Source organism: Budorcas taxicolor, chromosome 6 (assembly GCF_023091745.1).
Source record: "Budorcas taxicolor isolate Tak-1 chromosome 6, Takin1.1, whole genome shotgun sequence".
Lineage (NCBI taxonomy): Eukaryota > Metazoa > Chordata > Mammalia > Artiodactyla > Bovidae > Budorcas > Budorcas taxicolor.
This window is the reverse complement of record NC_068915.1, coordinates 100,458,276-100,472,355: the sequence shown is the minus strand read 5'-3', so window position 1 is coordinate 100,472,355 and position 14,080 is coordinate 100,458,276. Positions and strand designations below refer to the sequence as shown.

The 14,080-nt window shown below is 38.9% G+C and overlaps 1 protein-coding gene across 1 annotated transcript in view; it reads right to left on the bottom strand.

The window, feature by feature from the left end:
- ARHGAP24 (Rho GTPase activating protein 24) overlaps positions 1 to 14,080 on the bottom strand; it is a 466,342-nt gene that overhangs the window by 301,502 nt on the left and 150,760 nt on the right. The gene's annotated exons all lie outside the window — the stretch shown is intronic.

Here is a 14,080-nt window from a genome sequence, read left to right as displayed (position 1 = left end):
AAAAATCACATAACAGCATCATATACATTCAACATTTAACAAATATTTGTTGAGCACCTCATAGATATAAAACACTGTGTGAGGTGCTGAGTACTTTTTTTGTGTGTGTAAATTAATTTTTTTTATTTTAATAGGAGGCTAATTACAATACTGTAGTGGTTTTTGCCATACATTCACATGAATCAGCCATGGATGTACATGTGTCCTCCATCCTGAACCCCCCACCCCCCACCCCATCCCTCAGGATCATCCCAATGTGCCGGCCCTGAGCGCCCTGTCTCATGCATTGAACCTGGACTGGTGATCTATTTCACATATGATAATACATATGTTTCAGTGCTATTCTCTCAAATGATCCCACCCTTGCCTTCTCCCACAGAGTCCCAAAGTCTGTTCTTTACATCTGTGTCTCTTTTGCTGTCTCGCATATAGGGTTATTGTTATCATCTTTCTAAATTCCATATACATGTGTTATTATACTATATTAGTGTTTTTCTTCCTGACTTACTTCACTCTGTATAATATGTTCCAGTTTCATCCACCTCATTAGGACTGATTCAAATGCATTCTTTTTAATAGCTAAGTAATATTCCATTGTGTGTATGTACCACAGTGGAGATTCCTTAAAAAACTGGAAATAGAACTGCCATATGACCCAGCAATCCCACTGCTGGGCATACACACTGAGGAAACCAGAATTGAAAGAGACACATGTACCCCAATGTTCATTGCAGCACTGTTTGTGAATAGCTAGGACATGGAAGCAACCTAGATGTCCATTGGAAGATGAATGGATAAGAAAGCTGTGGTGCTCTTTTAAGCATCAATTTAGTAAATGTATTCTGTGTGCCAAAACCTTTTACTGAGCTTTCAACCAGCATAATATTATTTGTTAGAAAAATATTATAAGGTGGGTATTATATATCCCCATTTTATAGCTGCAGAAACCAAGGCAGAAGCATTCAATAACATAGCCAATGCTCCCATAGCCTTCTCTTCATTATCTTCTCTCTTTTCTATTAAATTTTCTTTTCTTTAGTGGATCATTTCTGTCAGTTCTGAGAAATATTTTTAAAACTACTTTTTTGACTCCATCTTCCCCTCCAGTTCTCATTTCACTTTTTTTCCCCTTGTCTAGCAATGAACTGTCTACACTGAATCCATTTATTCACATGGATCCACTGCAGCTTGGTAAATTTTCAATCCTCTGTGAACTTGACTTCTCAGGAGCATTCAGCACTATTAACTACTCTTTCCTGATGTCTTTCTTACCTTGCTGTCTTAGTTTCTCCAGGTTTTCCTTTTATTTTCCTGTTGACTGAGTCTCTCTTGCTGGTTATAACTGGATTTTAAATGTTAGAGTTTTCCAGAGATTTATCCAATGCTTCCTTCTCCTCTGACTTTATACACTCTTTCTCTAAGCTATCTCATCCATGCCTATGACTTAAATAACCAACTAGAATCCAAAGAATATCAAGTTAATATTTCTATCAAGGACTATCTGACCTCTAGACATTTTTATCCAAGAGCTTATTTGACATTTCCATTTGGATATTTAAAATGCATCTCCAACTAAACTTAGCAAAATTCAAATGCAGTTAATTCAGGTCCTGTTTATATATTCCCTAAAAGGTCCGTATAGACAAAGCTATGGTTTTTCCTGTAGTCATGTACGGATGTGAGAGCTGGACCATAAAGAAGGCTGAGCACTGATGAATTGATGCTTATGAACTGTGGTGCTGGAGAAGACTCTTGAGAGTCCCTTGGACTTCAAGGAGATTAAACTGGTCAATCCTAAAGGAAATCAACCCTGAATATTAATTGGAAGGACTGGGAAAGACTGAAGGCAAAAGGAGAAAGGGGCAGTAGAGGATGACACAGGTGAATGGCATCATGGACTCAATGGACATGTCTTTGAGCAAACTCTAGGAGATAGTGAAGGACAATGGAAACTGGCATGCTGCAGCCCAGGGGTTGCAAAGAATAGGACATGACTTAGTGACTGAACAACAACTTAGCACCACCTTCCAATCAGTTGCAAAAGCCAGAAACAGAGGAGTCATTGTCTCTATGGTGTCTCTACTACCACCACGCCCTAGTCCAAGAGACTGTATCTCTTATCTGGAATGTGTCAAATACCCCTTCACTGAATTTCTCACACTACTCAAACATCTTTTAATTATTATTTTTTCTTAACATGGTCAGAGTGATCTTTAGAAACATAAATTTGAACTTGCAACTTTCTTGCTTAAAAGTGTCCTAAGGCTTTCCTTTGTCTTAAAATAAAGCTCTGGGTGGGCTTCCCAGCTGGTGCAGTGGTAAAGAATCTGCCAGTCAATACAGAAGACACAAGAGACATGGGTTGGAAAAGCCCCTGATGCTAGAAACATTGAAGACAAAAGGAGAAGGAGGCAGCATAGGATGAGATGGTTAGATAGCATCATTGACCCAATGGACATGAATTTGAGCAAGTCCAGGAGAGAGTGGAGGACAGAGGAGCCTGTGGTTCTATAGTCCATGAGGTCACAAAGAGCTGGACAGGACTGTGGCTGAATGAAAATAACAACCAAGCTCTGGGTGGCCTGGCTCCATCTACCCCTCCAAACTAATTTTCCCACACTTACACTTTTAGTACTTTCTATAATCCAGCCAACTGCCCTTCTATAAATGGCACCATGTTCTCACTTACTGTAGGACTTCATTCTCTCTTTGTTGTTTTATACCCATCTTTCAGACTGACTACATATAAAATATACTTGCGTAATTTCCTGAATGTTCCTTAGACTAATTTACCACTGTATGTAATTATGTTATTTGTAAAATTATTTGATTAATGTCTGTCTTCATCATTAAACTCTAAAAGAGCAAATACAGTATGCTTCTTAAATTTTTTATTTATTGACTTATTTTTATCTTATATTTATTTTTATCCTCAAGGTATGTGGGATCTTGGCTTCCCAACCAGGGATCAAACCCATACTCCCTACACTGGCATTGTGGAGTTTTAACCACTGGACCACCAGGGAAGTCCCAACAATGTATGTTTTGTACCTTAAGCTACCGGCAAAGCCTAGCACTTCGCATGGCAAAAGGTTAACGCTTTAAAAAAGGGTATGGGTGAGTCAATGAGTACTGTTAGTGCAATAAAACCAGTATTCAAAATAAAGCACACTGGGATTCAAAAGCCTATACTCTTGTCCACCATATTATATTGTCCATTTTCCCAGCTTGAAGCAATATTTAGCTCAAATACTTTACACAACTTTCATTCTACCTTGTTTAGCACAGAAAATTATAGTCATCTTATTGGTCCCTCCATCTGAGCTTAGAGTGATAATGGATAACACTGTCTAACTAAAACCCAAGGAATTAGAGGTTAGAAGGGTCCCTCCCTGTCTGTACTTTACAAAGTGAGGTATTGGAGGCAGTGCCTTTGTTTACCTCCTCCAGAGAGTAAAATGTTTTAGTTCTCATCACATCTACTGTTCCTTTGCCTATGGATTTCGTTTTACTTTCTAATATTTTTTTTATCAATTTAAGACTTTGAAATATTCATGGTAATTAAGATCATTATAGAGAGGTTTATATAGAGTACTAAAATCAATTGTTTCGATTACTAGTAAGATTTTACTTACTGCAATGATTTTGTGAAATAATTAAATGTGTGATTTAGCCCAACTTTAGAATATACTAACTTTCAACATAGATACAGCATTCATTTCTGATTGAATATGCATTTGTATGCATGTATATATGACTCATTTAATTCTATGTCTTCAGGTTCTATACAGAATCTTAAACTGTAGGTGTGCCCTATGTTACATTCAAGCCACTTCTCTGCATAAATTATTCCCCTCCATGAAATCCCAATCCACCTTGCTTGGTAATTAAAAGATACAGTAATGCTGTCCTTTGTTGTCTCTTTCATAGATGAGAAATAACTACTTCTGGCTGAAATTTTCAATTTCATGTTCAAATTTGATATTATACAAGTTTTATATTTTGACAGTTTTCCAAACAAAATTATGTGAAATTGTGATGTAAAAATTATAGTTTATTTACCAGTAGGCAATGTTTAGGACAGGGTATACTATAATTGACAAATATTTACTGTAGTTACTTCATTCAGTCATTCAATAAGTAAAATAAAGTCCTTTAATTAAAATGCCTAATTTGATCACCTTGTATAAAAACCAAGCAGTTAAAAGCTATAACTAAGGGAAAGGTATTAGCTGTGATAGTTACCTTCTAAATATTTTGTAAAGTATATAGTCAGAAAATGCACATAACCAAACACAAAAAAATCTATAATTTATCCATCACCATAGACAACCAATATTAAAACAATACACATCTCTCCATTTGTATTTGTATATAAATATATATGTGTATTAAATACACAGTATTTAAAAAAAACAGTCAAAATATTTATCGTGTACTTCAAAACTTAGGTCATATGTTGTTATTATGCTAATTTAATAATCTACATCATTTTTTAAAACTAGTACAGTATAGTACTTACTCAAATATACATACTTTCACATCCTCTATTCTTATAAGTCTAATTTTTGGTGTTATATATAACGTTTTCGTGAACATCCATGAAGCTAAATCTCTGACCTTTTCCTTAACTTGTTCTTTAGGACAAATAGAGAAATTATTAATCGTACTCAAACATATGCACTGTTCATGTGGGATTGGTTAATTCTTCCAGAGTTGCTCTAAACTATCTAACCAAATGAATAACTAATAAGTATATATAATTCAAGTGCTGGTGGCTCAGATGGTAAAGAACCTGCCTGCAATGCGGGAGACCTGGGTTTGATCCCTGGGTTGGGAGGATCCCCTGGAGGAGGGCATGGCTACCCACTCCAGGATTCTTGCCTGGAGAATCTCATGGACAGAGGAGCCTGGCAGGCTATAGATCACAGGATCACAAAGAGTCAGATACGACTGAGCAACTAAGCACAGAGCAGCAGAGCACATATTATTAAAACACAATGTATTGAGATACAACCAGATGTCAGACACTATTTCTAGAACTATCTCAGGTGATGTCAGATATGTGAAATAAATAAACTCTACTTTCAATAGAAGATTAACACAGTATATAACTGCAGAACTAGTAAGTGCAAAAGTATATTGAAAAACAAAAAGAAACATAATAAAAGTTTAAGAAGAGAGTGCCATAAGAGCAATCTGATTAGTTAGGAAAGATAATAGGAAATAATTTTTTCTTTTTTTTTTAAGAAGTTAAGGCTTTAAGATTTAATGAGCAAGGGATCAGTTCAGTTCAGTTTAGTTCAGTCTCTCAGTCATGTCCAACTCTTAGCAACCCCATGGACTGCAGCACACTAGACTTCCCTGTTCATCACCAACTCCCTGAGCTTACTCAAACTCATGTCCATTGAGTCAGTGATGCCATCCAACCATCTCATCCTCTCTTGTCCCCTTCTCCTCCTGCCTTCAATCTTTCCCGGCATCAAAGTCTTCTCCAATGAGTCAGTTCTTTGCATCAGGTGTCAAAGTATTGGAGTTTCAGCTTCAGCATCAGTCCTTCCAATGAATATTTAGGACTTATTTCCTTTAGGATGGACCGGTTGGATTTCCTTACAGTCCAAAGGACTCGCAAGAGTCTTCTCCAACATCACAGTTCGAAAGCATCAGTTCTTCGGTGTTCAGCTTTATTTATAGTCCAACTCTCACATCCATACATGATTACTGGAAAAACCATAGATTTGACCTTAGATGGACTTCGTCAGCAAAGTAATGTCTCTGTTTTTTAATATGCTATCTAGATTGGTCAAGGCTATGCGAAGAGCCTGATGTGAAGAGCTGACTTATTTGAAAAGACCCTGATGCTGGGAAAGATTGAGGGCAGGAGGAGAAGGGAATGAGAGAGGAAGAGGTTGGATGGCATCACTGACTCGATGGACATGGGTTTGGGTGGACTCCGGAAGTTGTCGATGGACAGGGAGGCCTGGCGTGCCTGGGGTTGCAAAGAGTCGGACCCAACTGAGTGACCGAACTGAACTGAGGTTGGTCATAGCTTTTCTTCCAAGGGGCAAGCGTCTTTTAACTTTATGGCTGTAGTCACCATCTGCAGTGATTTGGAGCCCAAGAAAAGAAAATCTGTTTCTGTTTTCATTTTTTCCCCATCTATTTGCCATGAAGTGATGGGACCGGATGCTATGATCTTCATTTTTAGAACACTGAGTTTTAAGCCAACGTTTAAGAGAGGCCTGGCGTGCTACAGTTCATGGGGTCGCAAAAAGTAGGACATGACTGAGTGACTGAACTGACTGACTGAAGGATTGTTAGTGACGTGGAGGACATGCTGTAGGAAATATAAGCCTTAGCAGAGGATGTTGCAGTTTACGTCCATGACAGCTGAGACCCACAGAAGGTTCTTGAGCAAAGCACCGGAGATTTAAAAATACCAGCCTCTTAGCAGTTTGCTGCTAAGTAGTTGCTGCTAAGTCACTTCAGTTGTGTCTGACTCCATGCGACCCCATAGACAGCAACCCACCAGGCTCCCCCATTCCTGGGATTCTCCAGGCAAGAACACTGGAGTGGGTTGCCATTTCCTTCTCCAATGCATGAAAGTGAAAAGTGAAAGTGAATTCGCTCAGTCATGTCCAACCCTCAGCAACCCCATGGACTACAGCTTTCCAGGCTCCTCTGTCCATGGGATTTTCCAGGCAAGAGTGCTGGAGTGGGATACCATAAAGCAATTAATTTGACATAAAATGGCAAAGTCAAGCTATAAATGTGTTAGCAGTAGAAATGTGCATTAGAGATGAATTATTGGAGATCTACGTCACCCTGTTTATTTAACTTATATGCAGAGTACATCATGAGAAACGCTGGACTTGAAGAAACACAAGCTGGAATCAAGATTGCCGGGAGAAATATCAATAACCTCAGATATGCAGATGACACCACCCCTATGGCAGAAAGTGAAGAGGAGCTAAAAAGCCTCTTGATGAAAGTGAAAGATGAGAGTGAAAAAGTTGGCTTCAAGCTCAACATTCAGAAAACGAAGATCATGGCATCCGGTCCCATCACCTCATGGGAAATAGATGGGGAAACAGTGGAAACAGTATCAGACTTTATTTTTGGGGGCTCCAAAATCACTGCAGATGGTGATTGCAGCCATGAAATTAAAAGAGGCTTACTCCTTGGAAGAAAAGTTATGACCAACCTAGAGAGCATATTCAAAAGCAGAGACATTACTTTGCCGACTAAGGTCCATCTAGTCAAGGCTATGGTTTTTCCTGTGGTCATGTATGGATGTGAGAGTTGGACTGTGAAGAAGGCTGAGTACGAAAGAATTGATGCTTTTGAACTGTGGTGTTGGAGAAGACTCTTGAGAGTCCCTTGAACTGCAAGGAGATCCAACCAGTCCATTCTGAAGGAGATCAGCCCTGGGTGTTCTTTGGAAGGAATGATGCTAAAGCTGAAACTCCAGTACTTTGGCCACCTCATGCGAAGAGTTGACTCATTGGAAAAGACTCTGATGCTGGGAGGGATTGGAGGCAGGAGGAGAAGGGGACGACCGAGGATGAGATGGCTGGATGGCATCACTGCCTCGATGGACATGAATCTGAGTGAACTCCGGGAGACGGTGATGGACAGGGAGGCCTGGCGTGCTGCGATTCATGGGTTCGCAAAGAGTCAGACACGACTGAGTGACTAAACTGAACTGAACTGATTATGAAGAAATATGAAAGAAACTGGTTATAATTTTAACTCAGAGGATGAAGAAGGAAGAGTCAAAGATGACTTCAGTTTTTCTCTTCTGCATATTTGAAAGAAAGGTGTTACCTCTTGTTAGAAATGAGGAGTTAGGAAGAGTCCAGCTCCATGAAGCCCATGCTCTTGAGCCCAAATTATGTGATATTCTTTCATTTTCTTTTAGAAGCTATGTTGGGTATTCTCTATTTGCCCTCCAGATCTATCCATCAGTCTGTTCTGTATCCCAGGAGACTAACCTCTATAAATTGCATAAACCAGGCTCTCTTGATGTCTGACTTCAGACTGGGTTTGAGAGGCCATAGCACGTGGTCAGAAGACCACCAGAATCAAATCAAGATAACCATTGATCTATGTCACTCCATGTTAGGCAGCGTTTGATGCCTGTTGTACTGATTACCTTAGTCCACAAGTTCTAAACCTGCAGGTTCTCTGGCGTTTCCAGTGAACACATGGTGGTTTAGTCACTAAGTTGTGTCTGACTCTTGCGACCCCATGGGCTGTAGCCCACCCGGTTCCTCTGTCCATGGGATTTCCCAGCCAAGAATGGGTTGCCATTTCCTTCTCTAGGGGATCTTTCCAACCCAGCGATTGAACCTCGGTCTCCTGCATTGCAGGTGTATTCTTTACCTACTCAGCTAACCAGGGAAGACTAGAGAGGTAATGGGTTCCTCCCTGTTTTTAGCCCCAGGGCTTTTTCACTATCAGTTGGTTTCCTTTAGCCTTCCCAAAACTTTATAAATGATTTCTTTATCACACACCCTTCAATTACACCTTTTGAAGCAGAGCTATCAACTTTTTGCCAGGGATCTTGAGAAAATAACCGGGGTACAAATATTCTAGATTTTTTTTTTTTTTTAAGAAAGAGTATATTAACCTAAACCATGGTGTTCAACATGCCTCATTGCAAATTTTGGATGATCAGAGAGAAGAGGCTCAAGAACAAAAAAGGGAATGTAATCTTTTTGACAGGAGTTCACTACATATGGCAATAATCAGCATATTCAGAATGGAATTATACTTAGTTTTCTCCCCTCTAGGGACTATCCCTTTATAAGGAATCTTTAACTTTCAAATGGGATAATATGTTATTTATATAATATATATATTACAATATGTTATAATGTTATAATATGTTATTTATATATATATTTGACAGCTAAGAGTTGGCAAAAGAAACACAATTCAGAACCACACTAGTATTTTGCTATCAGCTAAAATTGCTATTAGAAAAGCAGCTCATCTCTAGTTAATAACAGATCTGCTGACAAGTGCTCCCTCTGATCTTTGAAATCCCATGGACTGTAGCCCACCAGGCTCCTCTGTCCATGTGATTTTTCCAGGCAAGAATACTGGAGTGGTTTGCCATTTCCTTCTCCAAATATCAGATCACTGAGCCCAAACCACAAGATGTAAGGCTAGATGCTGTTGAAAACAAACATGGTATTTCTTATTCTCTGGGATTTGGACTGGAAAAAATACAGGCATGTGCTTTATCTTTGTTAGTTTCATAAGTACTATAGCAAATTCTCTTTTTTCCCCAGTATGAACAATGATCATGAGCATCACAAGAAACAAGGTGAAGTCTCAGCTTGACAATATATATGAATTTTTAATGTGACCAGTCAGAGGTTTGAAAATGATATCAAGGGAGGGAGGCTCCAGAAGGAGGAGATATATATATATGAGTATGACTGATTTGAATTGATGTATGGCAGAGACCATCACAACATTGTAAAGCAATTATCCTCCAAGTAAAAAAAAAAAAAAAAGAAAGTGATATCAAGGTGAAATAAATATTACTCAACAATTTTTATTAGAGTATAATAGAGAAGGTTTGAGTAGAGTAGATTGGTATAATTTGCTTCTTTGTAGCAAGTAACTTCATTAATTCATTCAACAGTTATTAAATAACACATAGCATGTGCTAGGTCCTGTCTTAAGCACAAAGAAACGTAATGCTAGAAAGTCCTATAATGTCTTTATACTCCTGGATCTGAGAATCACTCAGGGAAGACAGAAAATAAAAAATAAAAAAACAGAAAAACAATTACAGACAAGCCCCTGTCACAAAAAGGAAATAGGATACTCAGTTCAGTTCAGTCGCTCAGTTGTGTCTGACTCTGCAACCCTGTGGACTGCAGCACACCAGGCTTCCCATACTGTATGCTTATAAAAGACATAAATTGTATCCACAAGTGCTCCAACCATATCCCAATCTACTGATGGCAATGAAGTCAGTGGTTAAGTAAATCTATTCTGGAGTCAAGCTGCCTCGTTTCAGATACCCACACATCAGCCAAGTGATTTTAGGCAAGACACTTATCCTCTCTATTCCTCATGTTCTTCATCCTTAAAATGGGATAAAAATAGAACCTTCTTCATAACTGTGAACTAACATATGTGTGGTTTGTAGAAAAATGCCTGGTACACAGTATTTTTTGCTGCTTTTAATATTTTTTTAAAAGTCTTTCTTATATCCCAGAAGCCTCAAAGATATTTTGGGCCCATATTTTGCTAACCCTCCAATAATGAGATGATTCTAATAAAGGTTCAAAATGCATCTACTAGTATCATCTAGTTGAATGAACAGGGAGGTGAACTAATTAGAAAATTTGAAGTTAGTTTTTTACTATCATGTCTGTAAGACTAGATTAAAACCAACAAACCTCCAATTGGCAATTATAGGACAAACAGCACAACAGAAAAGATGTTGATAACGATGATTGCTAATGTTTCTTGATCATCTATTACTTTGCTCAGCAAATATGTATGCTACTTATATCATTAATTTGCCTAGTGACTCTATCATAAGTGTCTCCCATTTTATACATGAGGCAAATAAAGCCCGGAGGCACCAAGGGAAGAGGCTGGCAGAGTAGATTCCAAATACTTATTTGCATTAATTATTAACCCAATTTATGTTCTTAGCTCTAATCAATCACTTTTACTTAAAGCAGTTTGAAGAATTTTTATCAATAATTATCAAGTTTCTCCTTCGTCTGTGAAATTAGTTACACTGCTTTCTGGGTGCTGCCAGGGAGATAAGAGAAGGAGAGATTTTCCAGTTGGTTCAAATTTAGGATCTACCTAAGTAATTCCAGTGTGCAAACTGTTTGGGGAACACTTACTCAAGCATTGCTATGAATTCTCTAATAGAAAAAATATACATGTTTCAATGCCATTCTCCAGGTTTGACGCATGATACAGGATGCTTGGGGCTGGTGCACTGGGATGACCCAGAGGGATGGTATGGGGAGGAAGGTGGGAGGGGGGTTCAGGATGGGGAACACATGTACACCCGTGGCGGATTCACATCAACGTATGGCAAAACCAATACAGTATTGAAAAGTAATTAGCCTCCAATTAAAATTAAGTAAATTTATATTTAAAACATAAAGATTTTTCCAGATTAAAAAAAATGAAAAAATAGCATAATGTTAAAAACGCTATACACTCTGTACAATGTACTATTTTTTCTTAGCTAACAAAACTCATCAAAGCAAGTAAGACATATAATGTTTCCAAACCATTACTTAAATTAACAATGATAGACACAATAGCATGAGGCCATTTTATGATTATGGATTTATGGAAAGAAATTCTCTATACAGAATTCTCACCTTGAGGCTTTATATTCTAAACTGCATATTTAGCACTTGAGAAGCACTGTCATTCTGGGTTCACTTTAATTTTAGCACAGCATTTACAAAACATTATTACATATGTTCAAATCCTAGAAGGCTACCAAGAGCATTAATTGTGATAGAAAAAAACTGTGCAGTGTTTTAATGTGATTTTTTTTTATTTTTTAAATTTAAATTTATTTATTTTATTTGGAGGCTAATTACTTTACAATATTGTATTGGTTTTGCCATACATCAACATGAATCCACCACGGATGTACACATGTTCCCAATCCTGAACCCCCCTCCCACCTCCCTCCCCATATTTTTATTTAAAAGTTTTTAAGGACTTCTCAAGTGGTCCAATGGTTAAAACTCTGTGCTACCAATACAGGGGGTCTGGGTTCAATCTCTGGTCAGGAAATTAGATCCCAAATGCCACAACTAAAGATACCGAGTGCCACAACTAAGACACAGTTAAATATAGATGCACATACGTGTGTGTGTGCGTGTGTGTGTGTGTGCATTTGAAGGCATTAGAGTATGACATACAATAAACTCTATAAATATTAGCTGCTATTATTGTCGTAAGAAATGCAAAAAAGCAAAATGGCTGTCTGGGGAGGCCTTACAAATAGCTGTGAAAAGAAGAGAGGTGAAAAGCAAAGGAGAAAAGGAAAGATACAAGCATCTGAATGCAGAGTTCTAAAGACTAGCAAGGAGAGATAAGAAAGCCTTCTTCAGCGATCAATGCAAAGAAATAGAGGAAAAGAACAGATGGGAAAGACTAGAGATCTCTCCAAGAAAATTAGAGATACTAAGGGAACATTTCATGCAAAGATGGGCTCGATAAAGGACAGAAATGGTCTGGACCTGAAGAGGTGGCAAGAATACACGGAAGAACTGTACAAAAAAGATCTTCACGACCCAATAATCATGATGATGAGATCACTAATCTAGAGCCAGACACCTTGGAATGTGAAGTCAAGTGGGCCTTAGAAAGCATCATTATGAACAAAGCTAGTGGAGGTGAGCTGTTCCAGTTGAGCTATTTCAAATCCTGAAAGATGATGCTGTGGAAGTGCTGCACTTAATATGCCAGCAAATTTGGAAAACTCAGCAGTGGCCACAGGACTGGAAAAGGTCTGTTTTCATTCCAATCCCAAAGAAAGGCAATGCCAAAGAATGCTCAAACTACCGCACAATTGTACTCATCTCCCATGCTAGTAAAGTAATGCTCAAAATTCTCCAGGCCAGGCTTCAGCAATACATGAACCGTGAACTCCCTGATGTTCAAGCTGGTTTTAGAAAAGGCAGAGGAACCAGAGATCAAATTGCCAACATCTGCTGGATCATGGAAAAAGCAAGAGAGTTCCAGAAAATCATCTATTTCTGCTCTATTGACTATGCCAAAGCCTTTGACCGTGTGGATCACAAGAAACTGTGGAAAATTCTTCAAGAGATGGGAATACCAGACCACCTGACCTGCCTCTTGAGAAACCTACATGCAGGTCAGGAAGCAACAGTTAGAACTGGACATGGAACAACAGACTGGTTCCAAATAGGAAAAGGAGTATGTCAAGGCTGTACATTGTCACCCTGCTTATTTAACTTCTATGCAGAGTACATCATGAGAAACGCTGGACTGGAAGAAACACAAGCTGGAATCAAGATTGCTGGGAGAAATATCAATAACCTCAGATATGCAGATGACACCACCCGTACGGCAGAAAGTGAAGAGGAACTAAAAAGCCTCTTGATGAAAGTGAAAGAGGAGAGTGAAAAAGTTGGCTTAAAGCTCAACATTCAGAAAACGAAGATCATGGCATCCGGTCCCATCACTTCATGGCAAATAGATGGGGAAACAGTGGAAACAGTATCAGACTTTATTTTTTGGGGCTCCAAAATCACTGCAGATGGTGACTGCAGCCATGAAATTAAAAGAGGCTTACTCCTTGGAAGAAAAGTTATGACCAACCTAGATAGCATATTCAAAAGCAGAGACATTACTTTGCCGACTAAGGTCTGTCTAGTCAAGGCTATGGTTTTTCCTGTGGTCATGTATGGATGTGAGAGTTGGACTGTGAAGAAGGCTGAGCACCGAAGAATTGATGCTTTTGAACTGTGGTGTTGGAGAAGACTCTTGAGAGTCCCTTGGACTGCAAGGAGATCCAACCAGTCCATTCTGAAGGAGATCAGCCCTGGGATTCCTTTGGAAGGAATGATGCTAAAGCTGAAGCTCCAGTACTTTGGCCACCTGAGAAGAGTTGACTCATTGGAAAAGACTCTGATGCTGGGAGGGATTGGGGGCAGGAGGAGAAGGGGACAACAGAGGATGAGATGGCTGGATGGCATCACAGACTCGATGGACGTGAGTCTGAGTGAACTCCGGAAGTTGGTGATGGACAGGGAGGCCTGGCATGCTGAGATTCATGGGGTCGCAAAGAGTCGGACACGACTGAGCGACTGAACTAACTATTGTTGTCATAATGATTGTTGTCTGAATGCCCCAACTAAGACCCAGGGAAAGGAAATAAACAAATATATGTAGTTTTTAAATAAAAGCTTTTAAATCGGTTTTTTTTTTTTTTTTCAGACACAAGGATCCCTGCCCCATGTGAACTCCTCCTCTGGACATAACAGGGGAAGTCCATTAATTTCTTCCCTAATAGCATCCTTCTAAATGAACATTCTCCCTG